This window comes from Suricata suricatta, chromosome 5 (genome assembly GCF_006229205.1).
Source record: "Suricata suricatta isolate VVHF042 chromosome 5, meerkat_22Aug2017_6uvM2_HiC, whole genome shotgun sequence".
In the NCBI taxonomy this organism is placed as follows: domain Eukaryota; kingdom Metazoa; phylum Chordata; class Mammalia; order Carnivora; family Herpestidae; genus Suricata; species Suricata suricatta.
In genome coordinates this window covers 147,672,121-147,699,305 of record NC_043704.1, presented here as the reverse complement: position 1 = coordinate 147,699,305, position 27,185 = coordinate 147,672,121, and the positions used below count along the sequence as shown (strand labels likewise).

The 27,185-nt window shown below is 43.1% G+C and overlaps 1 long non-coding RNA gene across 6 annotated transcripts in view; it reads left to right on the top strand.

The window, feature by feature from the left end:
* The window catches only part of LOC115292906, an 88,413-nt gene that overhangs the window by 11,631 nt on the left and 49,597 nt on the right, over positions 1-27,185 (top strand). For 4 of the 6 annotated variants that reach the window (XR_003909220.1, XR_003909217.1, XR_003909218.1 and 1 more), the window contains one exon: positions 25,000-25,294. The exons of 1 other annotated variant lie outside the window; for it this stretch is intronic. This is a non-coding gene — a long non-coding RNA (uncharacterized LOC115292906). Of the gene's footprint in view, positions 1-6,121; positions 6,188-24,999; positions 25,295-27,185 lie in introns of those variants that run through there. One more of the 6 variants, XR_003909222.1, reaches the window with a different exon arrangement.

Sequence of the window (27,185 nt, the reverse complement as noted above, 5' to 3'; positions counted from 1 at the left end):
GAAAAGGGGGCTCTGTGGAGAAGGGGGCAACTGACTGGGGTAATCTCTAGGAAGTGGAACAAAGACAGAGGGGAGAGACATGAGGGGGATGTGGATGGGGAAGAAAGATAAACTGTGGTTATCAAAGGCCTGTTTGGGTGGGTTCAGCTGCCTGGAAAGCAGGGTGTGGAAGGGAGGGGTGCATGGGACAAGGCTCCTCTTCTCAAAGGCCACTTGAGGAGGCACAGGGGACTCACACAGACACTTGCTGAGATATCTAGGCAGAGCTTTCTCTAAGACTTGTTCAGCTCCCTCCTGGGGTACAGGTCAAATAAGGCAGAGCTCCCCAAGCTCACTGGGGCCCTGCTCTGATATCTGTCCAGGCCCATTGCCCTGACCATTTTTCAGCCCCTCCCAGAGCCCAGTAGGCTTGGATGTATTTGGCTTGCCTACAAATTGATCCTCCCCAGCTTGGCTGTGGGGCCTCCCTTTTCCACCCAAAGACTTTTGAACTGGGAAACCAATTCTCAGCTCACTAAAAAACTAACAGTGAGCTGCAGCAGATCCGGGATCCAACAGAGAAAAGCATCTTGACATTGCCGTGATGTGTGGTTTCTGAGATAAACCACTTGGGATAGGATTTACATTATTAATTAATCCTACCACTTATGGTAGGTTTACCGTTTACTGGCCAATGTGGAGGTACTGAAATATTTGAATAGTTTATAGTGGCGTGTATTCACCGAATGTTAGCTGTGGTTACATTTCTCCCTGTCCCCTCACTGGGTGGCTTCTGGAAGGGATTGCTGAATGACGTTACTCAAATGTGAATAAAAACTGCACTGATTGTTTTGGGGGCTATGTAGTTTCTTGTGTTCGAGGAAGGGAGGGGATAGGCCACCTTCTCAGTCTTCATCAGAGTAGCCTCTCAGCTGTTTTCCAGTGTGGCAGGTGGAGGCTTAGCTTGACGGCTGACTAGTAAATAGACAACTTCCTGACTATATCACTCCCTTCCCCTCCACACTGAGGGGAACACATCATTTGGTTATACTTTTTTTTTTTTTTAAGTAACATATTCTCCTCTGCTAGGGAACTCAAAAGTAGATGTTCTGTAGAAATGTGGACTGTGAAAGCATATCCTGTAATTGATGATCAATGTGCTTTGAAGGTGAAAAACACCCTCTAGTCATACGACATAACTGTAGCTTCTGCCTGTCTTTTTATCTGCTCCCCACCCCCCCATGTTTGCTAGCTGACTTGGGTAACCTGTGAAAGAGATCTGAAGAAGGAAGGAGAAATGAAGAAGCACACTGGAGAAATTCTTCATTTATTATTAAGTTAAAACTCCAATTGACTTGCTTCCCCCAGGGCTGAGGGCAACAATGAGAGCAGGGAATTGGTCCAGTTAGCCTCAAAAATTCAGGGAAGGATTGGTGTCATGGAAAGATCAGTGCACTGGGAGAGAAGAGCTGAATGCCAACCCTGATTTGCTGAGTCCTTTCACTTCTCGGTGACTCAGTTCATACTCTGAACACCATTTCCCCATCCTTGCTGACTTCTACTTCTACTTCTACTTCATTCTGTGGGTTTCTAGCTTCTTGGAGGATTTAGAAATGTAGCCAAAGGCACCTTAGGACTTCTGTTGTGTAAAAAATCATCCCAGAACACTGTGGCTTAAAACAGAAGTCGTTTTATTTAGTATAAGATTCTGTGAATTGTCCAGTTCTGGCCTGGACCGGCCCAGCTGATCATGGCTGGCTCTCTTATGCGTCAGCTGGCATGTCTGCTGAATGATCTAGAATGGCCTCCCCTGGTAGGTTGGCTGTAGTGTCTGGATGCTTGTTGGCTGGGGTGCTTCCTGGGGGAGCACCAGTTCTCCTCCATGTGACCTCCCATCCTTCAACAGTCTAGCTGGTGCTGAATAATATGATGGTCTCAGGCCTCCAAGTTCAGCAGGTAGGCAGGCCAGAATGCTCAAGTGTTTTACACACTCCTGACTGCATCACACTTGCTAATGTCCAACTAGTTGATGCAAATCACATGGCCAATTAAGATCCCAAGAGAGAAGAAACAGATTTCCTTTCCTGATGGGAAGAGAAGAATTTATGGCCATTTTTCGGTCACCTAGCATAGGCTGCATTCTAAGATGCTGGAAAAAATAAATGATCATGTAGATAACAATTTTGAGTATTTACAAGGTGCAAATTGTTGATTTTACTAGATCTCATGACACTTGATCTTCTTGACACTACATCTCCGGTGCTTTCATTAGAAAAAGAAAGTGATTGTGTTCGGACCTTGCTCTACTTTACTTTAAGAAGCTGACATGGAGTGGAAATGTTTCTTGTAAACAGAAATTTTGTATCTTAAATCATATTTTCAGCACTATAGGGGAGGTGGCTATTTCAAGGAACCCTGTTGTGAATCCTTTTTGCAAGCAAAGAATCCTTTTTGCAAGCAAAGAATCCTTTTGTAACATCCCAAATCACATCCTGGTTTAGCAGCTTGGCAGGTCAAAGCAAAGGAATTTCAAAATTTAGATGATGGGCCCCAACTTGGGATTTGAACTTTCATGGGTTCAACTCTTACTGGCTCTGTGATCTTGGGAAAGTTGCTTAACTTTCCCAAGCCCTGATTTCTTTTTATTTTTACAAAATAAATTAATGGATACCTACCTCCACTGGGTTGTTGGAAGGATTACACTAAAAGGAAAAACTATATGTAAAGGCCTAATATTTTACAGATGTTCAAAAAATGAGTCCAATGGATTCTTACACATTTTTTTGGATACTAGATTTTGTAATTACCTGTTCTGTCATTTCCCACCATGGACAAGAACCTTATGAAATATTTGTTTTCCAGTTTGGGAATTAACTTGGCTTGGCTCCCTTTGTCTGGTCTTCCAAAGTCTTGCAATAAACCTTTATAGCAATTTGTACTCCTTGATCAAATTCAGGAGGATAGATGAGGAAATGGATTCATAGCTCTGTAGGCATTACTGGCTAAAGAGTCTGTACTAAACCAGTTTAAAAAAATTAGTTGAGAATAAGACAGGTTCTGCCTAACACAGTCTGCAGAGTTATATTTTAACTTAATCAGCAGAGAAGTGGAAAACAACAAATTTGGAAGCCATCCTAGCATGTCCAAGGGCCACTGACCACAAGGTGGCCATTGGAGAGATGGCTACTGACTTAGGGTCACTGGGTGGACCTGCAGTGTTAGCACAAAACCTTGACTTGGGGTGGCCAATTTCCCAGAGCTGGGAGAGCATTGGAAGGAATTTATAGCTGGTGAACTACAAAAGCAGCTCTAATTAGCCCCAAGTGGCAATTGCATAAGAACTACAGAGAACATTGCAGACTCATATTTGCTTCCTTCTCAGGATTTCATATGAGAGCCTGGTAATGAATGTTCTTTAACAATAGGAGCTGAGAGACCTTAGCTCTAATAGTACTCCTGAGGATACAGCCTCCTTTATTTGCAATCCTGCAAAGATCAGTTGGATACTATTGTTAAACCTTGAAATTGCCCCCCAATTTGCATTGTGGTTTAAATCAGAAGGGAGGACCACAGGGGAAAAATTTTTCCCTAACCACCACCCTCTCTCCCCTCATGCAATAATGAACAGTCAATAATCTAGCGTTAAAATAGGTTCCTGGACCCAGTTTCAATGTGTGTGTGGGGAGGTGGACGTGCAGTTCCTGACACTAATCATCAACTCTTGGTCACCAGCAGGATGTCCTATATTTCAACTCAAGTCAACTTCGTTCTGATATTATCTCTTCAAAAATAGCCAAAAAAAAAAAAAAAAAAGATCCCATAGGTTAAGGGTTTAGTCTACAAGACTGCTTCCCACCCCACCCTTCAGAAGCCAGTTGCAAGCCCAGGTTGTTACCTGTGCGTCTGACCCACAGACTATGAATCCGAGGTTCCCACAACCCTCTCCTTGGGGTTGATTAATTTGCTAGAGTAGCTCACAGAACTCAGAGAAACATTTTACTTACTAGATCACCAATTTACTAGAAAGGGATGCAACTCAGGAACAATCAGATGGAAGAGGTGTGCATGGCAGGGTATGTGGCAAGGGACTCAGGGCTTCCATACCCTCTCTGGGGTCCCACTCTTCTGAATCTCCTTATTTTCACCAACCCAGAAGTTCTCCAGACCCCATCCTTTTGATTTTTTAGGAGGCTGCATTATGTGGGCATGACTGATTAAATTGTTGGTCATTAGAGATTAGTTACCCTCTCCCAGGAGGTTGTGGGACTGAAAATTCCAACCCTCCAATCACAGGATTGGTTTCCCAGGCAACCAGCCCCTTCTTAGGTGACCTAGGGGCCTTACAAAAGTCACTAATTTACTTAATGAAAGACACCTTTATCTCTCTCACCACTTAGGAAGTTGTGGTTTTAGAAGCTTGAGAGATGGGAGTGAAGACCAAATATATGTTTCTTATATAATTAACAATATTACAAGCACTCATAGGTTTTGGAATTACTCTTTTGAGGAACTAGCACCTTTTTAAAAGGAGTTTTAGACACAAAGTTTTTGTTTGTTTGTTTGTTTGTTTGATAATTTGTATTAATAAAGAGTAACAGCACCTCTCTGGCACTCACAGGTTAAAATACTGTTTCTGGGGGCGCCTGATTGACTCAGTAGGTTGAGCATTTGACTTTAACTCAGATCATGATATTATGGTTCCTGGAGTCAAGCCCCAGGTCAGGCTTTGCACTTATAGCTCAGAGCCTGGAGCCTGCTTTGAATTCTCCATCTCCCTCTCTCTCTGCCCCTCCCCTGCTCACACATACATTATCTCTAAAAAATAAACATTAAAAATATATATATTGTATATTGTTTCTGAAGTCAGGAGTTGCTTTGGCCAGTAGTAGTCATTAGTTCCCTTGACTTCTTTGCCAAGGTCTCAGTGAAAAGGTTATTAATTCTTGGAGGTAGCTGGAGGGATCTTTAGGAGTAATAGTCAGCAATATCCCCATGCTTGTATTTCCTGAATCAGGTGACATTCCAGGATGTGGCAAAACAGGGATATGTTGAGCTCTATTTTCCTTGAGTCTTGTAAGATGGTTATAATGGATTAAATCCAGTATAGGTAGTTCAAAAAAGATAGAAAGGGGTGCCTAGCTGGCTCCGTCAGTGGAGCTACCCTTGATCGAGGTAGAGGATGTAAATTTGAGCCCCATGTAGGATATAGAGATTACTTCACAATAAAATTTAAAAAAGAAGATAGAAAAAATAATCTTGAAGGCAATTTTTTAGCCCATCTTGGTGGTGGGCGATATGGAACTGGAATGGCAGACCTCAGCTAAGAGATGGTCCAGCTTTACTGACCTTCTCTTGGTAGAACCACTTAAGACCTTATTAAGATACTGATTCTGGAGCTCCAGCTAGGGAATTCTGAGTCATAGTATCCAGGGAAGAGGGCGAATTTCTGCCTTTTTAATGAGAACTTCTCTAATGAAGCTCTTGGCTAAAAATCTCAGGCAGGCCCATGTGGTTTATGGGCCCCATATTGGAACCTGAGGGCCTTACCTCTCCATTCCTCTGGCAAGAGCATCTGACTTTCTTTTACAGAACTATTCTGCTCATCCTGTGGAGTAGAGAACCATGCTATAGTTGGTCTTATGCCCTTAGCTCATCTAATCAGATGTTATTTTTCCCAGAGTGAGGTAAGAATAGGAAAAATCCATTGGAGCCCATTGGTTCTATGGTGGTACTCTGGTTAGCTGTTATTAACGTCTGCTACCTAAATCCTTGGAGCAACTCTGGTCCAGCTTTTATTCAAGTTTAATCCTTTAACCATTCCTTGGGTTCTGTGAACTGTCACAGAGTCTTCAAAGAGATTATTTTTTGGTTTCAGTCAGCCAGAATTATTCTGTTGACATAACCAAAGAAGCAGGGAAGGATAGGATACCTTTGTCAAGTGGTTGGTATTCTGGCTTTTGGAGGATGTCATATCAAGGATGGAGATGAAGGTCTTTCTTCTGCATAGTCAATGGCAGGAAAGTCTATCCTGCCTTCCACCTCCCCACCTTCAGGGAATAGCATGTTTCTTCTCTCTTCTTGAGTTTTGATAACTCTGCTATCTCTGCCCAATCTTTTTCTGTCTATCTGTTCTTCCTTCCAGGCTCTAAGGACACGAACTTTGTCTTATTTTTGGCTATCATTCTGAGAAGTAGCAAGAGGATTGGAGTCTGGAGGGCTACACGTGTGGCTGTGAAATGGGATTATATTCTAAGCCTGAGCAGTGATGCAGAGGCCCGTCCTTGCTTGTGACTCATCTGTGACCCATTGTGAGACCCAACAATTTCTCTCTACCTTCAACCATCCCTGTGCTTCCTAAGGAAAGATAACTATGTGTCAGCGGCTTCCAGTAGGAATTTTGGAGTCTAGGGGCCTCTCATTTGTTTAGGGATTGGCATATTTATTGGATTAATTTCTCTTGTTTGGGACCACATTTTACTCCCTGCCCCTCCTGTGTCTATTCTGTGCTGTTGGCATGATAGACAAAAGAAACATATCCATCTTTAAACTCCCCAGGACCTCGAGTCATAAAAGTTTCCAATTAGCATTGTTTCCTTGGCAGCCCAACTTCATGATTAAAGAGCTTCATTGGCTTTGGAAAGTTTTAGAATTTAAAACTGAGTGCTAGTGGAGACCCAGGGGCAAGACCTTATGAATAGAGGCCAGAAAGGAAAGCAGAAAAGCAGATGGAGCCAATGAAAGGGGCGGGGGAGGCCACTGTTTCTGGAGAGGCAAAGGAGGACAAAAAATAGCCTATGGAGATAATTTGCTCTCCCACAAACAGTCTGTGGTGAGTTCCATAGACGCAGTGTGGTCTGAGAATCAGGAAATTCCAGGGGGCTCGTCTTTGTTCCTGCTTTGTGAAATGCCACTGAATAAATCAAGGAATCTTGCTTTGTAACTTCTTCCTCTATAAACTCACTTCATGGCCTAGATGTGCTCTGAAATACTGCATTTAAAGCACCCAGGCAGGATATCAGAGTACAGCTTAGTAGTATGGAGAAGGGAAATGTGACTGGCTAGATGTCAGGAGATAGAATTCTGTCTGTCCCCTGTCTACCTACCTAGTTTATATCATGCCACACAATAGTTCACCCCTCTGCTCTGTCTTAATTGTTATTTCATATTGCACCATGCTCTCTCACATCCATGCCTTTGCACTCTGCCTAGATAATACTTCCTCTTTTAGGGTTCCCTAAAAGCAGAGAGGAAGACAGAGTTCATATGATTTCTTAAAAGAGTGGTCTCAGGAGAAGGGAAGGGAAGGAAATAAGCTACTGTTGAGGAAGGAGCTAAGCAAGACTGTGATCCCAACTGATCCTACAGAAAGCTGTGTATGGATTGCACCATAGAGATTGTCCCAGTTTCAGGAAGGGCCTCTGGACCTCCATGTCAGTCAGTAATTGGAAAGGGGATATCCCTGTAGATGGGGGCATATAACCTCCTGATGAGATGTCTACCAATGGCCAGGAGCAATTGTTCCAAAGGGGCAGGTATGAAACACAACAGCTGGGCAGTGGGAACTCTATCCTGTTAGAAGAGATCTTGGTGAAGCATCAACAGCATCCCTCCACCACTATTCGTCACCTTATTGAGTTCTGGCCTCTAATTTTTCAAGACTTGGTTCTGGCCACATGGTCTTTGAGCACTTCTTTCCTTTTTAGCAGGTTAGGTATCCCTCTATCTTCAGTAGCCTCTTGGACTTATCAACCGCCATCTCGTCTCACTGTATTAATAATCCTACCAGAATATCTCTTCTTCTATTCTTCATCCCTGGTGACCTGGGATTACTTTTTTAATCTCTATCAACCATGGTTACCACAGCATGTGGCACATAATATTGTTCTGTAAAATTGTGTCGAGTGGGTGAATGAAATCTTGGTCCTCCATTAGTTTTCTGTGTGATCAAGATCATATCACTAACTTTTTCACTTCTATGAGTAGGGAGTAATACCTGTCCACTGGTCTCTTAGTGTTATTGATGAGGTCAGGCCACCCATCACTGTGTTAGCCATGAGCTAACATGAGACATAGCATGAAAACCAGATCTCGCTTTATCTCGCTCACCCTAGTGTAAGAGTCTGCCTGACATTCCCCAAAAGAAAGTCTTATGCAGTTTAGACTGAAGTATCCCTTCTGTCCTTTCCCTCTGTTGGCACCTCGGACAGCTCCCATAGACCTCTTGCAGTGGCCTAAAGTCTGTCTATCAATAACTTCTGCTCTTGAGTCTTAATTTTGTCTCCTGGAGCCACTCAGAACAAGTCTGCTCTGCATTTTTCATGACAGTCCTTACAGATTGATTATTTCAGGGACTGTTGCTGTCTCATCTGCTGTTCTCACCTCTTGCTGACAGCTGTATCCAAACCTTTGAAATTTGAGTCTTGCTTGTCTCCCTCCTTCCTTCCTCAGTTGTCATCGGCTCCCTCTGTTACCTAGATGAGATAGAGCTGGAGGTTCACTGCTAAGTTCTCAGGAGAATGGTCCTCAGGAAGGTCTTTTGAGGACATTTGCCAAGTCTTATATCTGTTTTTCTAATCCTGCAAACTCAAGGACATTCCTGCTAATCGGGATCAACTTGCCCCTATTTTCCTCAACAATATCTTCATGACAGATATTATCATATTCATAATTAGTGTGGGGCTTTTACAGGCAAGGTATGATTACAATAGGATGACAAGAAAACCCCAGTGCATGAAGGGCTATGTATCTGGGGGTCATGAATTAGCTATATGATCTCAGACAAATTTCTCTTTGTTCTGGAGGTGGCTCCTATAGCAATCACCAACTGAGAGGAGTAAAGATAGACAGAAGTAGGCAGAATAGTCAAATATCAGAGGACCTGAATTAACAGATTTATTGATGCCTCGGATGGGGGGTGAGGGAGAGAGAACAATCAAGGGTGACCCTCAGAGCCTATAGGAATTCAAGCATGTTGAATGGGGAAGAGCAACTTGCAAAGCAAATAGAAGATCCAGGGAGGTGGGAGGAAAACCAGGGGACAAGAGAGCCTCAAGAGCCCCCATGATTCTAGCTGAGGGGAATAGTCTTCACTGCTGAGGTACAAGTAAGATGAGGACTGAAAATTGTCCTTGGATTTTAGCAAAAGAGAGGTCAGCTGATGAATACAGAGGCTTTTTTTTTTAAGCCCGTGATAGGGGGTGGAAGACAGAGTGAAAAGAATTGAGGAGTAGGTGGGAAGGGGAACATATGGGGACCACAAAGATAGACAACTTTCTGGAAAACTTTGGGTGTGAGGAGGAGGAGAGAGGGCTATAGCTACAGGAAACACGGAGTGGAAGGAAGATATTTTAAGGTGGGGGGGACTTGATTTGGGGAAAATGTGAGTGAGAAGGAAGGGTTGACTCCATAGAAGACAGACAGAAAGACTAGAGAGGAGAACCAGGGTGTAGGAGGAGGGACCGATGTTGGCGGAGAAGGGCACTTCCTTAAATGTTAATCGGGGTATGTGTGCTGCTGTGGAAATCACGTTCTAATTCACCAGGCCACTGCTATTTCTCCTTCCCTCACCTGGGGCCAAGACACTTGCTAGGTGCCTGTTACCCAGACCTCAATCATCAGTAGCCTGAACTCCAAATTCTGCACGTGTCAGATGCTGGGAGGAGAATGTCTTAGGACTCTACCGGCTTATCCTTAGTGATGGGGACTAAACCACTTACTGGCTTTGTTCACACAGATGGGGATCAGGTGTGATGCTGACGCCAAGGCTCCTTACTTGCTCTCCCCTTTCAAGTGTCCGTTGTCATAGGACTTCCCAATTCTCATCCTCCTGACCCATGTCAGCTGTTTGTCTCTCTGTGTCCCCTCAGACCAGGGTCTCATTTCTCCTGGTCTGGCCCAGACTCCTCTGTGTCTGGGTCCCGAGTGAGCCAGCCTTCTCTAACATTCTTGGCCAAGTCCATGTGTCTTACAAATGATGAGTCCATTTGCCTGGTTTAAGGAGAGGCCTAAGGACTCCACCTGCCTCACCTGTGTGCCCTAAGTGGCTTGAGTGTCATTTAATCCAACCTCAAGATGTATGACTGGTTTCTATCAGTGTTAATAAAATGCTGACCTTATAAAAATATCCAAGTGCCACATTTTTTAAAATTTCAAGAAGCAATGATTAGAAATACCAATTAACCAAGAGCGCTCCCAGGCTCCCGTGTGTTCGTGTGTAACCAGCTTTCTCAAGACCTTGAGACAGAATCACAGATGTTTTTTTTTTAAAGCACCAAGAAACTGCAAGTCAATAAACATTCTAGTCCCGTGCCACCTCATACGCATCCAACCCAATGATGATGAAATGCACACTGACAAGAGCAATAAGAAAAATAATAACATTATCACAGGATCAATGTCTATTGCTGGCTTCATAAATAAAGGACTTGGCTTCCCATTGATGTTTAATTTTTGTAAATGCCTCTGGAAATTTAAGTAGCAGTAGGAAAACATTATCCTGAGATAATGTCCAATTTCTCCTAACATAAGCTCTTAAACCTTGGACGTGTGCAGTTTTCAGTCTGGGGCAGATTCGGGAGAACAAATCTCTTTGGAACAGAGTGTGGGAGATTTATTTTAAATAGGCTGGCTTTAGTGCTACAGGTATTGGGGACAGGAGAGTAGAAGGTGCTTAGAGCAACCGAGCAGAGAAATCCCAGAAGCCCACGTTTTCTGTGGCATGTTCTGAGGTACCCCTCCTCAGAACGGGAAGACTCTCCTCTATTCCATGTCCCATGGCTGGCGCCATGGCACATCCCACATTGTACAAGGGGATGAGTGTGAAGGCTCTGAAGGGTTCGCCTGTCTCTGTGGTTATTTTCCCCCTTGTTGTCTCTCAACTGCTCTGGCAGTGACTCAGATCAATCCCTGAGGCTGTATAATCAGCACCTGGCTTGAATAACAAATAAACTCCTGCTAGCTGTACCCTAGGAAAAGCATTAGAGTACTTTGAAGCCACAGAATCACGGATATTAAGGCTGAAAGAGAGCCTCCTCCGGAGATGTAATCTAGAATTCCTCAGAAGAAATTCTGAAGATCCAGCTGAGGAGGGCAGGGAAGTAACATCCAAAGCTACTCCTAGATTAGCGTTTCTCAGACGTGAGCTTGCACAGAACCACCTGGGGCTTCTTGAAAACAGACTGCCTGACCTCACCCTTAGTTCCTGCTTCTGTAAATCTGAGGGTGGGGGAGGGGCAGAGAGAGACAGAGAGAGAGGGAGACCCAGAAGCAGGCTCCAGGCTCTGAGCTGTCATCACAGAGCTGACTTGCGCTTGAACTTGCAAATCACAGGGTCATGACCTGAGCCGAAGTCAGACATTTCACTGACTCTGCCACCCTGGCGCCCCTGCATTTCTAACGATCTCCAGGGTCATGCTCAAACTGTTGGTCTTTGTCTGGAAGACTGCACTTTCAGAATCACTGGACTGGAGTTCTCTTTTCTTAATTTCATCATCCATATGCTCTGCTGTTTTGAGCTAACAGAGGTAGTCTCTGCAACCTATGGGGTCAAAGAAGGGCAGAAATACCCACATTCTGCAGAGAAGCTCATTCCTGTATAGGAGACTCGGCATCGTTTTTGCCCTGGTAAGGCAAACTGCATTCCTCACCATGACCTCAGGGCCAATTCCAAAGCCACGTGGGCTTGGAAAGATACAGGGATTTCTCCTGTATCCCGGCCTCTAACCTTACATCTTTTAACTTGGGAGAAGACCTGTCACCTTCCTGGGAATCTGAAATAGAAAGGCAAACTTGTGAAGGGCTCTCTGATGGCTGAACAGAGGATTCCCACTCGCCAGGGCGATCTCTCAAGCGCCATGCACACCTGACAGTGATGAACGATGCTGGATTCCACTAAAGTTCCAGCAAAGCTTGAAGGTAGAGACCTGGCCAACGAGTCCAGGGCCTCTGGCCTCTCTTGTCAAGGCATCCGAGGGACAGCGAGACAGTTGAAACACTGACGGGTAAGGAGCAAGGAGAGGAAGTGGAGGGAAAGCAGCCTCAAGGTGGGCTCAGCACCATGAGTACCTGGGGCACTGAGGCAGTCATAAGATAAGGGGTCAGTGAGAGGGGAGGGAAGGCTGGAGAACAGTGGGAGGATTTCCTTCAGTCTTGAGAGTTTTTATTTTATTTTATTTTTAAAATTTTTATTTATTTTTGAGAGAGAGAGAGAGACACACACACACACAGAGTTGAGCAGGGGAGGGGCAGAGAGAGAGGGAGAAACAGAATCTGAAGCAGGCTCCAGGCTCTGAGCTGTCAGCATAGAGCCTAATGCAGGGCTCGAACCCACGAACTGTGAGATCATGACCTGAGCTCAAGTTGGAGGCTTAACTGACTGAGCCACCCAGGCGCCCCAGTCTTGAGAATTTTAGACAGTTACTCCCCCTCCCTTCTTTCCTCATGGACAAATCTCAAGAGAAACTCCATTTGCCTCAGAATATAATTCCAACCCACCTGAAACAAGTAGAGAGAACAATCAGGCTCTTTGCAGGGGTACACATTCCAAATCTTCTTGCTCGCATCCTGTCTTTCGGGAACGTTCGAAAACAAAAAACTGGACTTGTCAAGTCATTGTCCTGCTTTTTTCGGTCAGTTTCTAGTCAGCAGCCTAAGTACTTTTTCCCCTTTTGTTTTAATTCCTTACATCATTTGCCTTTTGTCTGCTTTCTCACTGGCTCTATCTTTTTGGGGAATTCAGATTTCTGCGCCTCCATCCACCTTCCTTTCCAGTCTTTGGTTTTAAGAGTAGACTGTGTAGGTGGTCATGAAACAGGAGGTTTTTGGGGCCACCACTCCCCCATGCCACTCGCATTTCAGGTGAAATAAGCTCCCCTCACTTCTATCTTGCTTAATGTAAATGTTACTGACATGTAACCTGCATGCAGGAAAACACACAAATCCTACGTTTTCAGCCTGATGGATTTTCGAAGAGTGAACACATGATGGACCAGCACTCAGATCAAGAATCAGAACATGTCCAGCTCCCTGTGCCCCCCCCCCCAAGCCTCTGCCCTCAGGAATATCCGTCATCCTGACCTGTAACACCACACGTTAACTGTGACTGTTCTTTTAACTTTGTGTAAATGGAATCATTCAATACATACCAATTTATGGCTGGCTATTTTTCTCAGGGTGAAGTTTTTGAAATTCATTTATCTTGTTACATGTCCTTGTAGTTCCTTTTTTTTTTTTTATCACTCTCTCATTCCTTTTCCCTCTCTGTGTAATGAATGTTTCATGCTTTATTTATTCTACTATTGATGGACATTTGGGGTTTTCCAATTTGGGACTGTTATGAATTTCACTGCTATTAACATTTTTTTTACATAGTTTTTATTGGATTATTTAAAATCTTATTTTAAGTAGGCTTCACGCCCAGCACAGAACCCTATGTGGGGCTTGAACTCATGATCCTGAGATTGATCTCAAAACCTGAGCTGAGATCTAGTCAGATGCTTGGCCGCCTGAAACACCAGGAGCCCCACCACATGTTTCTGTTAACACGCATCCTCTCTCTGTTGGATTTGTACCTAAGAGTGCTATCACAGACTGGCATTTCCACAGCTTTAGTCCATGCTGCAAAGGGGTTTTCTGAAGTTGCTTAACCAATTTATCATCCCACCAGGAAAGTTCAAGGGTTTTCCTTGCTCTGCAGCCCCACCAACATGTGAGATTTTTAATTTTAGTCATTCTGGTAGGTGTGTGTTGATAGAGTATTGTGGATTTAATTTGCACTTCTCCTGTAGCTAATACAACTGAGCTATTTTTTAACATGTTTGCTGGTCATTTAGATACCTTTTTGGTGAAGTACCTTTAAGTATTTTATCCATTTACAAAATCAGATGACCTGCTTTTTCTTATTGCTTTGTAGGAGTTGTTTGTGATTGTGGATCTGAATCCTCAGATGGATTTTCTAGAGCAGGTCTCCCCCAGCTCTTCATTAAACTCCCTACTTTACAACCGTCAAACTCATACTTTAAACTCTAGCTCAGATGTCGCCCTTCCAGTGACTTCTTCCCCCTCATCTTTCTTCCAGCATCATTGCCCACCCCTTGGCCCCCTACCCTCTCATAGCAATTGTCACTTTAGCCACAATGATCCATTTTCTTCCCTTTCCCTTCCAGCCCTTGAGCACCTTAGGAACAGATAACTTTAAAGGAAAAGGTGGCTCCTATTTTCATGGAGGATCTGGGTATTTTGTTTGTTTTTACTTTTTAATGATCTGTGTCCCAACTTTCTACTATGTGTATAACCTTCATAATGGAAAAGACATGTATATAATACTGTACCCTTATCCCTGCCTTATCTCCAACACTGCGTGTTGGATATCTATCTAGCAGAAATTTCAATAGACATGTTAAAAAATGAGCTCCTCATTTCATCTTCCTGGGCCAGCCGGCTTTCTTTCCTGGCCTCTGTGACAGGTGTGGGATGGCAGTACTCTTGCTCAGGATAGCAGAGATTTGCTCTAACTTCTAAGTTTGCTTTTATTCCCTTCTCCCGCATCCAAATCGTGCTTTCTATCTTTGCTTTTTTCTGTTCTCTTGCAAAATTATAATAGTTTCTAAATGGCTCCTCTGCCCATCTTTGTCAAGGAAAACATAATGCTTGATAGAGTTAAACAGGTAAAGAAGACTTCATTCAAGACTATGGTAATAAAGATTAAGATTATTGGCTTAGGGGAGAAAGAAATTAAATTTCACAGAAACAAAAAAAAAATGGGGAGTTTTTAAGCACTGGGTGGAAAAATTCTGGAAGACTTTAGGGGGCAGGTTGGGCAATGTGATTGCACCTTTGTGCTTGCTAATTGGTGTTTGTCAAAGTTAAGGCTTCTATCCTCCAGCAGAGACTGGGAGCTGGCTTTTATCTTCTCTTGAGGATTGCATTTCAAAGGGGTGACTGACTCCCAGATTCTTGAGACAGACATTCCTGAGTTGTAATTTGTTGGGAGAAGAGTTAAGTTTCTAAGGGGCAGAGGAAGATTTTCCAATCACAGGTTTTCAAAAGAAAATGCTCTAAGAAAAGGGAGATTGGGGCTTAGAGTCATAAAAAAAAGCCTGTCTAAAGTTCAGTCAAACCAAGGGCAAATGTTAGTCTGGCTATGCTCGCCCCAATTTAAATGTCAGAATTTAAATTCAGTTTTAACATTTTATTTCTCTGTTTGACACCTTCCATGGCTCCAGAGGAAACACCAAAGGAGCTCTATGCATGCATTGAAGAGCCTCTGTGCTCTCACCTGAGCCTCCCCTGAGGTGGCACTGGCATGAGTGTTCTGGAAAATCTCTCTCTGGGTCAGTAGACCAGCCACTAGGAGCCCAGAGGAAGATCATAAATGGGGGTCATTCCCTGGGGCTGGGGCCAGGGGTCCCCCCCCCTCTCTGTAAACTCTGCATGGCAGTGTGAACTTTGGTGGACCCAGTCACTGTCCCTGGTCTGCTCTCCACCTCCCTGTTTGAGGATATGGATGCTGAAAGGTGAGGCCGGGCCATGAGAGCCAACACAGTAAAGGCTGCCATCCAGGCTCTCTGCTCTGCTTTCTTGTAAGAGAGGGTAATGATACAATTAGTTGTATTTATTGATCTCTTAATAGGAGATTATGGCAACCATTTTACATCATCTTAGTATTTTATAGATACTGCCTTTAATAGTCTCACTATGTTATATAGAATGACCTCTGTGTTAAAGATGAAGAAGGAGAGGTGGAGGGAGCATAGCAAAGAATCACAGAATGTAAGTGGGGTGATTTGACTCTTGGGCTGGATGAGGGTAGAGCAAGAGAAATAAGACCAGGAAATTCCACAGTCATTACCCTGCCAGCCAGATGTGTTTCCAGGAAGACAGGTTTTTCCTATCAGGTAGATGCTCAGAGGGTGACCTGCCCTGCTGTCTGAGTAGTGACCCAGCTGCCCCTTAATGGCCATCTGATGACTGCATCATGTCAGGTTCAGTTGGCAAAATTCTGTGACTTTTCCTCATTTGGGCGACCACCTATGCCCCACCAAGGTCAAGGTTGTGAACCAATCAGTGTTCTGTGCTTTTCCTCTGAAGGTCAAGGATTAGATGTGACTCTCTTTAATGTCCCCTGAATGACAAGGACAATCTCAGATTCTCTATATTCTGTTCCATTGAAGATACAGAACTCAATTGAAAGACCATAACACATTTAAGTGTTTGAAATTCAATCTGGACTTGAAGCAGTGGTATCTAATACACATTTGGAGAAGTCATTGTTTTATTTCTGCATGCAGAACTGCCTTCCTACTTCCTCTGATCCCGAGAAAATAACAATGACTCTTCCCCCTGCCTGTCTGTCAGACTCAGGGCTGCCTTCAACTTCTGCTGTGTCCAGGGCTTGGCTCCTATCTAATGCTTAGGGCTGCTTTTTTTGGGTCCCACTTTTCATGACTCTCGGCTGTACTTTTCTTACTAAAGGAACAAGAGGCTGAGGGATTAGTAGCTATAGTTACCATTTATTAGGCACTTTATCAGTTAAGGCTTTTAATAACAAACAATCAAAACTGGCTTGAGCAGAAGGGTAATTTATTAAAGGATATTAGCTTGCACACAGACTCTCCAACAAGACTAAAGAACAGTTTGGAAGCGGTGCAGCCAGGAACAATATCCAAAGTCTCACTGCAGAATCTGAGGGAATGAGGCCATTACAGTTGCCACCGCTGGCCACAATGCCACAGCCTGCAGTGCTAATGTTGAATGCTAGAAGCCGTGTCTAATTTTCCCTGCACCAACAACAAAAGGTAAATGGCCTTCTTGTTATCTTACAGTGAGAAGTGAAGTTCAGAGATGTTAGGTAGCTTGTTTCCAGAGTCAGCTAGAATGTCTCAAGTCTAAGTTCAGTGAGGATGGGGGCTATGTTGATTTTGCTCACTATTGCAAGTTCAGAGACAAGTACAGTGCTTGGTCCAGAGTAGGTACTGAATATCCTTGTAGAAGGAATAGATAGGGAACATGGTTCAGATAAATATGGTTACTTTCCCTGCTTTCTTCACTACCATAGCTCATGTTTCTGGCCACAGTGTTGAGTGAATCATTCAGGATTAGGTGATCATAGGGTTGTATCTTCCTGGCTGTGGTGATTGGTTCCAAAGTTTGAAGGCTGTGACTTTGGCCAGATGTCCCATTATATGGAGAAAGACTGAGAGCCAACATGCAGAGAGAAGTGAAAACAAGATTCATGATTCAATTATCCTGCGTGATATGAATATGGACTCTTGTATAAGCAAGTACTATTGCTCCAGTCAAGAAAGACAAGTTCAAAGTGGTGATTGTATTAGGAAGGGGATTTAGTTTGAATGGCAACTCTATCATTCCATTTGACGTATGGTGCTGCAAGAAATATTCCAGAACTGGGTCAAAATATATGTCTCTTTGGTCATTCTTCCTCCCTCCTTGGGAAGCCCCCACACCTCTTGCCTCATCTATATTTAAATTGAGCCTTTATTACCTGGAGTTTCTCCAAATCCAAACCTTTGCTCAGTGAATATCTCTGATTTCTATTTGTTGGGATGCCCACAGGGCCAAGGATGTGATGGTGATGATGGTTAGAGGAAAGCAGCCTTCAAGGTGAACAATGCAGGTGCTGGCGACAATGGCTGATTTCAGGCCATGTGAGAACCCTGTTCTGGAAGCAATCTGTTGGGCAGGCTTTTATGTGGTCAGGAACAGAGCACTCCTTCAGGCCAGCTCTGGTAATGGGAGTGTTGTGAAGTTGTCTGTGAGTTGCCCGGGAGGCCTCTTGCAGGAGCACAGTCAAAGCACGGGGCTCTGTGGATACTGGAGTGTAATTTGGGAATGAGATGTTCACCCTACCCAAGATAGCTCTTGCTTCGGACCATCTTGGCACATCCTCGTAGTAAGGAGGCTCCTTCATGATCAGCACTTGGCCATCCGCCCTTTGTTTCCACTCTAGCTCCAGCACTGCCAGTGTGATCCTCCCCCTCATTACTTCCATGGACCAATGGCTAGCCCACAGGTTAGCTTCTTAGGCACTGGTATCCTTCATAACCCAATCAGTTCTTGCAAGGGGACCAATGTCGCAAGGTATGAGCCTTGTGACTTATTTGCAAGCAACCCCTTGGGCTGTTTCTTCTGCGGGGTGGAACTGGGAGGGAGAAGAAGACATTCTAAAGCTTGTATTCTGCTTACAAATGATTTGATTATGATCTTACTTCAAAAAGCAGCTTGGGTTACTCTATAAAAAATTACTTTTGAGACTTATTAGTGTACCAGGTACTGGTCATGCACCAAACCACTTCCTCTTCCAAACTCTCTGATCTGGTATGTTTTTGGCATTTCACATCAAGCTTATGCCTCTGTGTCTCTCTGCTTTGTTGCTTCAGGAATTTCTCTGAAGCCAAAAAAGACTACTCTGTTACAATCAGAGTGGTGGCGGAATTAATAAGTCCCTTCCCCAGAGCAACCTTTCACCAACTGGGGAAGAGAGGCAGTGAAGGAGGACCTTGTCCCTCCTGTCTTTGGGGATGTGTTCTCTGTGGTTCTGTCACACATACCCAACAGTATTGACCCCTCGTTGCTCACGAGGTAACCAGCAATTAGTGCATTCCATAAGAGCTTTTCTCTTTTCTTTGTCTCATTCCCTTACTTTTTCTTCCTGGGACTGCCTCTTAAATAAATTGCCTGCACCCAAGCTTTTATCTAAAGCTTTTGCATTAGTCCCCACCTGGGTGTCTTCTAAGTCTGTTAAACTCAGACACCAACTTTCTGGTGTTAACGTAGACCCCACTATGCTAATACCTTCACAATACTCCCCTACTCCAGAGGTCACCTGCAAACCTCAGGGTCACCAACACTTCCGACCTACTGGGATCAAATTCAGAGACTTCCAGGACCTCCTCAGGTTTGAGAACTATCTAGAAAACTTCATAGAACTCACTGAGAGTGCTTTAGTTATGCCTACAGTTTTATTATATAGGATGTAACTAGGGAATGACCATATGGAAGGGATGACTGGGACAACTTCTAAGAGGGGGTGGAGCCTCCACACCCTCTCCTAGAGCAGTCTGGGCACATCACTCATCCTGTGCACCAATGTATTCAACCAGGAAGCCTCACCGAGCTTTGGTCTCCAGAGTTATTATTGGAGTTCCATTACATGGGCATTATTATTTATTATTACGGATTAACAATTATTAACTCATTGGCCACAAGATTGAATTTAATCTCTAGCTCCATTCCCCTCTGCAGATGTTGGGCTGGCCCATAATTACAATTCCCTAGTTATGTGGTTAGTCTTTCTGGTGACCAGCGCCAGTCCCGGGGCTTCTGCTGGGAGTCTCCTCATTAGCATAACCAAGACACTCCTGTAACTAAGGAACTTTCAGTAGTTTTTGAAAATCTGCCAAGAACCGGGGACAATGACCAAATATATTAATTGTGCTGTACTTGGTGAGTAATTCCAACTGAAACAAAAAGTTGTTATATTCACACTGTAAAAAGTACTTGTTTGTTAGGTCCCAACCTTCCCTCATGGGGTGAGGAGGATGAAGTCACAGAGGTTTGATGGGACAGTATCATGGAAGGCCTCATATCCCATGCTTGTAGTGAAAACAAATGACAATCCCTTCAATTTTCTGAGTAAAGAGTAAGTGAGTGAATGGACTGGCCTTGTAGCCCAACGAGAACCACATGCAAAGCTGGGAATCCTGAATGAGACTTTCTGGGGGAGCCTGGGTGGCTCAGTTGGTGAAGCAGTAGACTTTGGATTTCTATTCAGGTTGTGATCTCTTGGTTTGTGGGGCTGAGCCCCGTGTCGGGCTCTGTGTGGACCGTGCGGAGCCTGTTTAGGATTCTCTCTGTCTCTTCCTCTCCCTGCTCCTCCCCCCTTCTCTCTATCTCAAATTACATAAATGTTTAGGGGAAAAAAAAAAGATTTCCTGGAGTGCCATTTGGGCACCTGTTCTGAACAACAGTCACTACTGAGACTCAGGTCCCTGGAGGCTTTGAGAGCACCATCTGTGTTCATCAGCAAAGGACGCAACTTAATGCCCATTTGTCAGGAAACTTCACTCCTGTTTCCTAAGACTTGTGATCCTGCCCATTCCAGCATGCTTCCGAGCCTCCGAAACACTCTGGCTCCCTGCATCTGTGTGCCCCCTGGATATTCAAAGCCTTTCTCATCTCTGTACTTGATGGAGAATGATGCCGTTCCCACTGCCCTTCCCTACCCACCGTTGCACCCAGCCCCTGACCCAGCCTTCTCATCTCCAGACCTTCCATCCACCAGTTTCCATTTCCTAGGCTCGAGTGCGTTCCCCCAACAGCTCTTCTACATTCCCAGAAGGCCCCGCTGCTGGGCCTGTGTCTTCCTTCCTGCCATGCTGGCCTTTCTTTCCTTCTGACTCATAAGGAAGGCAGCCTGCTGCTTCTTTGCCCCATCACTGCTTGTCTTAGTTACTTGGCTTTTCACGATGAGGCTTTGTTGTAAGTTTTATTGATGGACTTATGTTATGCCACAGGAACCCATCTTGAGTCAATTAAAGTCAATTAATCACACTGTGATTAGCTTTAATGGTGGGATGGTTCTTACACATGGCAAATAACCATTCACATATGTTGCAATTAATATTTTTACCCCCTTTTGTTGACAAATGATCTATTGTACTTAGAATTAATTAAATGTTAGCATGGTCCCAATTAACATTGCATTAACAATAAAAAATGGCTTGATTGTCAATACTGAGCAAAATCTGTGACAATCTGCCACTTTAATTGTGTGGCATATCTTATTTAAACACACGGGGGCCTAACCTTTTCCCAAATATAGTGGATGACATGGTCGAAATGTGAGGCTGTGTTTTAAAGCCATTGAAACTCTTGAAGGTTTTGGCTCTGACTTGAGATCATCAGGGAAAATAAAACTTTGTTTACCTGGTAAAGACATAGTTGCCTACCCTCCTCTGTCTTTATTTTGGTAAACCAAGATTTGATGTCTTTCAATTGGCATTACTTCATATATCGTCTCTATTTATTTTATTCAATATTTTATATTATTTTTATCTCTTTTGTCTCTAATGCTGTCTCATTCTCTCATCTCGATGGTTCCCTTTACTTAAAAGCTATTGTGCTATAAATTTCAAGCTGTGTCTTTCAGTTTTTCCCTCAACCCTTTATCTTTAAGACCCATCTAAGTAGGTTTCATATGCAAACATAATATTGATCCCTGCTCACATTTGTATGCATTCAAATTGTTTCCAACTCTCTGCTCTTATAAGCAATGCTGGGATGAATATCTTTGTGCAAGTGAATTTGGGTGCCTAAGATATATTCCTTGGAGAGAGCAATCATTGGGTTGTAGGGTGGGCACATAATATACTCCAGAATCAATCAGTTTTGCACTGGAAGAAATGGAGATCTCGAGATGGTAAGTGATTGCGTTTCAAGGTCAAGTTTGAAGTTGGGCTTGATCTCAGATCTTCTGAACCTTAGTGGAATACTTATTTCACAATCTGTTATTCCATCTCCATTTCCCTGTGTTGCTTGGAATTGTCTAAGTCAAAATCTTCAGTATAATAGTTTCATTGTGTTATAGCCTGGAATCTTCCTCATTTTGGTCACTGTAAGTAGAGACAAAATTCAATATATAAGTTGGCACAGAGACACATGTAAGTGCTATCAGGCAGTGCCATCGGGAATGTAAGCCAAGCCCTAAGCTGTTTTCTTTAAAAAGATCTGCCTTTTTTGGGCAAAGGGCTATAAAACCAGCCAAATATTTTAGCGATCTAACGATGATCACTCTGAGATCTCAAAGTTTCTCTTACAAAGGGGGCAAAGCATCGCTTTAATAATCAAACAACGTAACTCCTACATTTATCTTTACATGTGAGTGTGCCCTAAGGGTTTATGTGTTTGTTTCTTAGAGGTATAAAATGATATAAGTCATCTAAGCTTTTGAGTTGTCCCTGGAACTTTATATTTCTTTTGGGTGTTTGAAGAAGGTTTGACTGCTAAAATGCCATCCCAAGACACATTATTTCCCCTGCCTCTGTTCACATTCATTCCGGAAGGGTTAATTGAGCAACTACTGAATTCAAGCAGTGGATAACAAGAATGATACACATCCCTTGTCCTTCTAATACAAGTCGGAGGGAAATGAATGACAGATTTGTGTGCTGAGCCAAGTGCTGTGAGTGACCTGAAGGGAGAGCCATGAGTCAGGGAGACTGAGTGGTGAGCAGGGTGGTGGTACCTAAGCTGGGCATTAACAGAGGTGTAGGAGGTGGTCAGGCTGAGGGAGGAAGGCAGGCACCACAAGTACAGGAGAAAGCACAGCCTTTCCTCCTCCCCCTGCACTGACACCCCTACTCCTTCTGCCCCTACAGTAGCCATGTTCAGAAATAATCCAGCATCCCTGAGGGAAGAGGAACAAATGTTCTACACCGCACCATGCTAAGCACACCCCTCCAGTACTTGTGCCTGTGAAATGCATTTCACGCCTCATCTGTTCCCTAAATGAGATGTGAAAGCAGTTTACACCTCGTTTACATTTGTGCTGTTTTATCAAACAGCATAGATACAGCTCCAACCCAAGTAATGAAATGAGGTCGTTCACCCCTTTCTCTCCTTGGATTGAATCCACCCAGCTCTTCAGGTCCTTCCCAGGCTCCGGTGGCTCCCAGGCAACCTGGAATCTACTAAGTGTTGGGAGAGAAGGTGCAAAGCTTAGAGGTATAGGCGGCAACTAGCGTTTAGTTCCTTGGAGGTGGGGCATATGGCCTTTCTTTCAAGCCAACAATGTATAATTTCCTTAAGTGAAATGCAGAAATCATAAATGGACAGTTAAAAGAATTTTAACTTCTGCATATGCCTATGTAACCAACACTCAGATGACGGACAAGATTGATATAGAACGTCTGTGTTACCCCTGAACATTTTCTCATGTCCCTTTCCAGTCAATGGCCCCCTCCCTAAAGGTATCCTGTTCTGACTTTTGTCACCAGGTCCATTGTCCTTGTTTGAGAACTTCAAATACACAAGAGGTTATAATGTATGCTCTTAGGCTCAAATAATGTCTGTAGGGTTCATGTGTGTTGTTGTGTGTATCGGCAGCTCATTCTGTTGAGTTTTTGAGTGGTGTCCCCTTACCTGAATGAAGCACAGTTTAGTCATGCTTCTGTGGATGGGCATTTGCGTTGTGTTCTGTTTTTGTCTATTCTAAGTAAAGCTGCTTTGAATATTCTTGCACAGGTTTTAATGGACATAGACATTCAGTTCTCTCAGGTACCCAGTTAGGAGCGGAATTTCTGGGATACAGTGTCGATGTGTTATGACTTTATTAGAAACTCCCCAACAGTTCTTCAAATTGAGTGTGTGTTTCACACACCCACCAGGAGCAGATGCAAATTCTGGTTGCCTTTGGTGATTCAAAGTAATGAGATTGTGTAAATGTAGCACTGTGAAATAGCACAAATTCATTTAAGGAACCTGAGATGACAGACAAGATTGAAAATTTGGGAAGAGAATTGGAACATGAAAAGAATTCTGTGCATGGATCAGTATTGCCCCCTCTCATATCTCTTCAATATCCTGATTTTGCCCAAAACTCACTGTATTTAAAAAAGCATAGTACATTCTGTCTTCTCTAAACCATATGCCTATAGGGTGGAAGAAGTGAGTCCTAGGAGTCATTCACCAAATGTAGATGGATAATGTTCTTAATGTTTCCCAACCTGATAAGTGAATATTTATATCTTATTTCCGTCTAATGTTTTGTACTTCATAATTAATGGATTCCAGCATTTTGTTATTTGTTTATCGATATTTGTATTTTTTCTTAGTGACTTGACTTCATGGCTGGTGCCAATATTGTCTAGTGTTTTCTTCCTGATAATGGTGATATGGTTGTATGTTGGCTATCGCTTGTCACATATTTTGCAAATATTCCTCTAGTTTTGTTGTTTACCTTTCCTTTAGAAAAATGACTTTTGTTATTTAGAAATGCTACTTGCATGCATAGGTCTAACAGGAGAAACCTAACAGAGGACCATAGGGAGGGGAAGGGGGAAAGAGAGTTGGAGAGAGAGAGGGACACAAATCATGAGAGACTACTGAATACTGAAAACGAACCAAGGACTGAAGGGGTAGGGGGAGGGAGGAAGGGAGTGATGGTCATGGAGGGGAGCACTTGTGGGGAGAAGCACTGGGTGTTATATGGAAACCAATGTGACAATAAACTATTATAAAAAAATGCTACTTGCTCATCATAAAACATTTAAGCAATGGAGAAGGGATCATAGAAAGATAAAATTCTTCCAAATTCCACTCCCCAGAGACAAAACAAAAGATAAAACCCAGATTTAATAAAGTTCTGGTAAAAATCACTTCTGATATTTCTCTATGTATATTTAGAGAACACTAACTAGGTATATAGGTAGAAGCTGAGAAGAATTGCCTAAAAATACAACATAAATTGTCATTAAAAGGGTTATACTTAAGATAAGTATTTCTTTATTTCAAAATATATGAATCTTCAAAGATTCTTTATGAAAACATTTATGAGTTTGGAATAATGTTGGAACCATATAATCTAACTTTGGAAGATTTCTTTGGCAATCTTTCCTATAAAAGGTGAAGAATTAGCAGACATACTTTTTCTTTTATTTCCTTGACACTGCTGACTCTATTAGTTATCTTATTTTAATGTTGCCAAGCTTTATAACATTTATAGCCTTTTCTCTAACTGTGATTCCCACTGTGGTCAATTTTTTTTCTATTTTAAAACACACCATCAGCACTTCTTTTACCTTGGCGTTGCATTTATATTGGCTTTACTTTGCTTTATTGCTATTTATATTCATTTTATTATTCTAATAATTTTCTTCATGAAGGGCTCACAGTGTTAGATTTCCTGAGTTCTTGCATATTTTGGAATATTTCTTAGTTGTGTGCTTACTTGGAGAACGCCTTGGCTAGGTATCCAATTAATGAATATGCCGTCTTTTCCCTCAGAACTTTATTGTCTACTGGGATGAGATGTTGCTTCGATAATGCTGAGCTCAGCAAGAACCCTCCTGAATCCCTCCCCAGCACACAATTACACACTCTGTAAGCCTGTCTGTAACTTTCTCTTCCTGCCTCAATGCCCACCTGAGTTTTCCCTTTTTAAATATTTATAGTTTGATGATTACTCTGGAGATTACAGCATCTGTCTTTGACTCATCAAAGTCTGTTATTTGAAAAGATTATCCTTTTCCTGGACAATGTTAAAAACTATACCTCCATTGAACCTTCTATCAATTTGTATGCTATTGTTGTCCATTATAATCGATTCTATGTTTTAAACACAATACTAATCATAATTATGAATAAAACACAATAAACAATAGTGATTATTTTTATTGTTATTGTTATTTTAAGTGTTTATTTTGAGAGAGAGAGAGACAGAGAGAGAATCTCAAGTTGGCTCTGTCAGCCCAGAGCCTGATGTGGGGCTGGAACTGAGGAACCATGAGACCATGAGACCATGACCTGAGGTGAAATCAAGAGTGGAGCGCTTAACCGACCGAGCCACCTGTTACCATTATTTTATACACAGATTATTCATTTTGGTTGACATCCACATTTGGCTTTTTGCTGCTCTTCATTCCTTCCTGGGTCTCCGACCTACCACATGGGATCTTTTTCTTTCTTCCTGAAGAACATCCTTTGATCTTTCCCTAAGTGTGGTCTGACTTCTGCTTGTGAATTCTTTCCATTTTCTGTCTTTATGTAGCCTCAACCCTCCAGGCCTATTTTGCTGAGTATTGGATTCCAGATTGATACCATTGTGCCTTCTGCACTTTGAAGGCATGAGTCCATTGTCTTCGATTGGATTTCATTGATCGTTTCTATTTTTTAATGTTTATTTATTTTTTGAGAGGGGTGGGGAGGGGCAGAGAGAAGCAGACATAGAATCTGAAGCAGGCCCCAGGTTCTGAGCTGTCAGCACAGAGCCCAACAGGGGCTCAAACCCACGAACAGTGAGATCATGACCTGAGCTGAAGTCAGACACGTAACTGGCTGAGCCACCCAGGTGCCCCAGACTGCTGATAGGCTTTTGAGCCTCCTCCTCTTCTCTTTCCTTTGGCCCACATCTGGAGAAACTGATAAGAAAGCCTGGGGGAGCGGTGCCTGGGAAGCTCAGTGGATTGAACATTGGACTTCGGCTCAGGTCATGATCTCACAGCTTGTGGGTTCAAGCCCTGCATCGGGCTCTGTGCTGACAGCTAGCTCAGAGCCTGGAACCTGCTTCAGATTCTGTATCTCCCTCTCTCTCTGACCCTCCTCTGTTCACGCTGTTTTTCTCTGTCTCTCAAAAATGAATAAAAAACATGAAAAAAGTTTTAAAAAGAAAGCCTGGGGGCTCCCTCCTTGGGGGACAGTGGGAGATTCAAACCACAGGGGTTCTCTGATGTCTCCTGAGAACTGCTGGAGAGGTCCACCCTGCTTGCTCCCGACACCTTGATTAGGTAAGCAACCCACTTTTCCACCCCCTCTGGGGTTCTTCACATCTAAACCCAACTTCTGGCTGCGGGTCCATCTCTCCCTGCAGAGGACCTTCACACTGATTTCAGTCATTTTACCATGGGGTATGTAATTGTTCTTTTTATTTACTTTAGTTTTTCCCCTTGCTCTGTGTAGGCCTTTTTTGAGCCTGTAGCATGAAGCTTTTATCATCAGTTTTGGAAACTTCTCAGACATAATCTCGCGAAGTATGGCTCCCTGTGATTCTCTGTAACCTCTCTTTTGGGATTTCATCACATGCATGTCAGTCTTTCTCACTTTTGTTTGACCCTTTCTCTGTATGTTCATCCTTTTCTCTCCCATGTTTCACTTTAGACATTTCTTCTGATCTCATTTCCAGTTCAGTAATTCTTTTTGACCAGTGTCTGAAGCTGAACATTAAGTTCTCGATTTTACCAATTGCATGTTTCAGTGTAAGAGTTTTGATTTTAGTTATGTTTTATAACTTCTAGTTTTCTTCCCCAGTCCTCAGTCTTGTGTTTTATCTCCTTGAATATCTCAGGATGGTTATTTTGAAGTTTGTGTGTGGGAACTCGATGGTCGTAAACCCCTTACCGGCTGTTTCGAGTGCTTCTTGTTTCTCTCAGTTTCTGTTTAGGTGTCTTGCTTCATTTCTGTGTGCTTTAAATTCA